Source organism: Myotis davidii, unplaced genomic scaffold (assembly GCF_000327345.1).
Source record: "Myotis davidii unplaced genomic scaffold, ASM32734v1 scaffold2364, whole genome shotgun sequence".
Taxonomy (NCBI): Eukaryota; Metazoa; Chordata; class Mammalia; order Chiroptera; family Vespertilionidae; genus Myotis; species Myotis davidii.
Window position 1 is genome coordinate 236,998 of NW_006294758.1, and position 4,684 is coordinate 241,681.

A 4,684-nucleotide genomic window follows, 5' to 3' on the forward strand; every position below is an offset into this window, starting at 1 on the left:
TTAACTAGAAAGACAGAAAAACAGCATCTCACTAAGAAAACATTGCTGCTTTAAGATGGGTAGGAGGGAAACCAGAAGAATTGCATTATGGAGCTCAAAACAAGAGAAACTTTTGCTTATTGGTTGCATTTATCATAGAAAATATAAATGTAAATTATACCACTTTTGACATGTTGCTATATTTTCTCTTAAGTTTACATTTATATATATGTATAAATTAGAGGCCCAGTGTACTGCTGTCCTTTTGATACCAGAATACTGCTATTCTATCAACCTCTTGAATGTGTCTCTTTCCCGCTCCAGGGTTTTTATACCTGCTCTTCCATGGGTTTGAAACACCATGAGCCTCTCTTCTTTTTAATCCTTCAAGTTTCAGTTTAATTATCATCATCTCAGAGAAGTGACTTCTGACCTCACTTCTCCTCTACCATTCTCTATACTTGGTTCTCTTTGGCTTCCATCATAGAATCAATACAAACTCACCCTTATTTTACACATGTACATGCTTACTTATTTGTCTCCTTCTGTGGTTTATGGCTGTTTGCCCTCTAGAACCTCAGCTTCATGAGAAGAGGCACTGCCTGTCTTACCCATTGACCTATGTCTGAGTTCTAGTACTGTACTTGGCACTTAGAGGCTTGACAAATATTTGCTTGTGAAGAATTAGGACAAAAGCATTATTTTGTTGCACTTTTCAGTTCTCTCTATATACTTGCAATTTCATGATTCCTTGGTATCATATAATTTCCTTTCTGTTTTAAAACATGATGGCATAAAAGAGATAAGGGCAAAGTACGAAAAGAGGAGACACAATCCCTAATGGATATATTTCTGTTGTCACCAGAATAAAATACTTCTCCAATGCCCCACAAATGCTGAGTATAGTTTTATGCGCCTTAATTTTAGCATATACAAATAGCATAAATCAAACATTGGATATCTACTCCCTTCAAACTTGTAAAATTAAAATAGGGATGTATAATGAATATTTTATCATCCTTAGTTTAATATTCTTCAGAATAACTCCAGAAGAGTCAAATGAGCTTTTTCAAGTGGAACCTAAGCAGCCATAGGATACTAGGTCTGCTTAATTCCACGAGCTAAGTTTTAGATACTTTAACTGTAACGGCCAGAAAACATCAATGTGACTACTCAGAGGTGATTAAGAAAGCTGTGCATCAATTAGAAAGGTAAATCTGTGTGCCAGTTGGCAGTAGTTAGGTCGACAGAGGCAGTGTGTTCTCAATTGCTCCAAGGTCCAATGATTATGGGATCCTTCACTGTAAGCAGAAACGCAGATTTAAAAACACGCCCTAAAGTAGCCATCTTTCTTATGGGCAAATGACTCCTGCCCGAGATCAGGGAGCATTTCACAACCATTCCAAAGCACTGTGCTTCACTACAGAATAAAAATGACCCTCCTACCTTAGGAAGATCAGTTTAAGTATCTCTTTTCAGACTTATAGAGGCAAGTTTCTCAAAGTGTAAATGTCTGATGATAAGTACTTTCTAATAGAGTCATTATTTGGTCAACTTGGCTCATCTCTGAGATAATATGACATTTACATAGCTAATAACCCTTTCAATGTGCATTGATGTTTCCATTAAATTCAATGACCCTAGGCCTCGAATGAAGGGAGTCAGAATCTTTGGGAAAAGGTTTACAACTTCTTGCAACTCCTCCTCCTATTCCATGTTCCGTGAATTAGCACTGTTACATGTAATTAGAGGCATCTCCTTATAAGGCAGCTTATTGCCCATGCAAATAGTTGGAAACATCGCCCTCCAATAATATATATATATCTGGCACACCCCTCCTTTATACCATTGTGTGTGTGTGTGTGTGTGTGTGTGTGTATTTTTATTGATTTCAGAGAGGAATGGAGAGGGAGAAAGAGAGAGAAACATCAATAATGACAGAGAATCATTGGTTGGCTGCCTCTTGCACTCCTCCCACTGGGAATGGAGCTAGCAACCCAGGCATGTGCCCTTGACCAGAATCGAACCTGGGACCCTTCAGTAAGCAGGCTGACGCTCTCTAGCCACTGAGAAAAACCAGCTAGAGGGCCTCCATACCGTTTTCCAAACACCAAATGTTTCCGTTTGGATGGACCTTATATAAAAATTGAAATTCAATTGACATTATCCTCCCTTCCTCCCTCCCTCGCTCCCTCCCTCCCTCCCTTCCTTCCTTCTTTCCTTCCTTCCTTCCTTCCTTCTTTTCAGAGAGTTTTATCAGTATTTAAGTTTTTTGACTTTCTAAAGGTGTAGTACCCCACTTATCTTAGGTAACTGAGAAATCACCATGACATAAATGCTGAAATACCTTGTCATTGTTTTCAACTTACAAATCCAGTGTGTTCTACAGATTGGTAATTTAAAATGCATTCTTTATTTTAAAATGCTCTTAATAATGGTTGAGTTTTGCAATTAGATCACACAGTCATATGCCAATTATTATGCTTCCAGAATTATTTTTGGTAATATTAGCATAAGCCTTAGTTCCTGGGAAGAGAGAGGAAGAATCTTTATTTTCTTTTTCTTTTCCTATCCTTTTGCAATAGCAAATTAGGCAAGGTGTATTTTTCCACCCCCCTACCTTTTATGAACTATTCCCCAAATCCTAGTGCTCTATTCCTATAATTATGTGCCCATAGCTTTCCTAATGTCTTCTCCCTTCCCTTGTCTAAGGACAACACACAAAGTCTAGGATAAACCCCAAATGCTTCATGAGCAAAGATCAGTCACCTCATTCTCTAAATTCAAAAATTCATGCCTAGGTTATTTATTCTAGATCTATGTGCCATTTTTAAAAGATGCTCATGCTTATTAGTCCAAATTAATCTCTAAATTCTGTCTTTGAACCCTGTTCCTGGAAGCCTGCTCTAGGGTATCAAAATTTGTATACTCTGACTTTGATAGTGTCTTTCATTTTTCACAAACTCCGGAGTAAGTTTTTGTTTGTTTTCATGAAAGCTTTATCATCAGCAGTAAAGAACTAGAGACAAATTGCTTAAGTAAGCATTCATCAGTTGGGGATGTAATTTTTCCTCATCAAGAAAATATGTACTCAATTGATGGATAGTAGACTTTTCAAAAGGTCTCCACTCATGGTCAAATTAATAACTATATGTGTAAATTAAGAAATTTTATTTCATACTTTTATTTTGAAATGTTTATAAAGTCATTTAAAGTTGTTGGAAAACAGATGCACAATGATGACTAGATGGATTATTATATGAGACACCAGTCTTAAGACCAGAGCAACACAAAAAAGAGTTGTAAAATGTTACACTATATTTTAATACACTTCTAAACCAGCATTTTAAAGACAAGCAATAAACCAATTATAACTCTTAAGAATTGCTGTTAATATACTTGTCTTTAAGACTAGCCAGTCAAATCCATTTTTGTAGAAATATGGATTTGAAAAGCATTTTAAGAAAATACAGTTTACTCTGATTAAAACATGAAATTATTTTTCTTCCTTGAGCATTTTCATGTCCAAGTGATACAGGTAGCCTCTGTAGCTCAAGTCCATTTCCTAAGAAAAGCTTATGCTAGATTTGCAGATGTGCATCAAGAAAAGTGCTGAGGTTTGAGATGAACTCTCACTGCCTAAAAGACAGCATAGATCCAGAGACACAGAAGCATGGAACAGACTGTGGAATCTCAGTGGGAAGGCAGGGGTGGGTGGGTAGGAAGAGATTAACCAAAGAACTTATATGTACACTAGAGGCCCAGTGCACAAAATTCATGCACGGGTGGGGTCCCTAGGCTTGGCCGGCAATCAGGGCCAAAGAGGTGAGTCACCTGGTTGGGTACGGAAGGAACAGATTCTGGAAGCCGATGCTGCCATCGTCGGCACCTTGCCACTGAGCGGTCCCCTGCATCACCCCCTCCTCCTTCCATCACCTCCGTGCTGCCACTGTGGCAGGTGGGCAGCAGGCTGAATAGGGCTGCTAACTGGGAGGAGGGATGGGGCACAGGAGATTGGCCACCAACCCCAAGGACGGAACCGGCCCTCAGCCCCCCTGGGAAAGGGGCCACACCCGCCACCACCCAGCCCAGGGCCTGCCCCTGATCTGTGATTGGGGCCTGCTGCCCGGGGGATAGGGACCACAGGAGGTTGGCTGGCCAGGGGGAGGTTGGCTTTGGAGTGCACTGACCACCAGGGGTGATCTTCTCTGTTGAGCGTCTGCCCCCTGGTGATCAGTGCATGGCATAGCGATGATTGTTCCAGTTGTCCTGGTTATTCTGGTTGTTCCAGTCACTTAGGCTTTTATATATGTACTAGAGGCCCAGTGCACAAACATTTGTGCACTCGGGGGGGAGGGGGGTCCCTCAGCCCGGCCTGTGCCCTCTTGCAGTCTGGGACCCCTCGGGACATAACGGCCTGCTGGCTTAGGCCTGCTCCTAGGTGGCAGAGGGCAGGCCCAATCTCTAGGTGCAGCCCGTGGTCTGGCTCACAGCTAATTGGGGAGTTGGGGCGCCACCCCCTGTCATACACAGAAAAGAACAGATTGGGAGGTTGCGATGCCACCCCTAGTCACGCTCAGGGTAGGGCTGATTGGGGGGTTGGGGAACCGCCCCCTGTCACACTCAAGGGAGGGGCGATAGGGAGGTTGCAGCGCCACCCCGTCACGCACAGCGCTGGGCCGATCAGGGGGTCGGGGCGCTGACC

General features: G+C 42.0%; 1 protein-coding gene across 1 annotated transcript in view; it reads right to left on the reverse strand.

The window, feature by feature from the left end:
- LOC102754647 (low-density lipoprotein receptor-related protein 1B) overlaps window positions 1-4,684 on the reverse strand; it is a 139,960-nt gene that overhangs the window by 12,599 nt on the left and 122,677 nt on the right. The window lies entirely within an intron of this gene.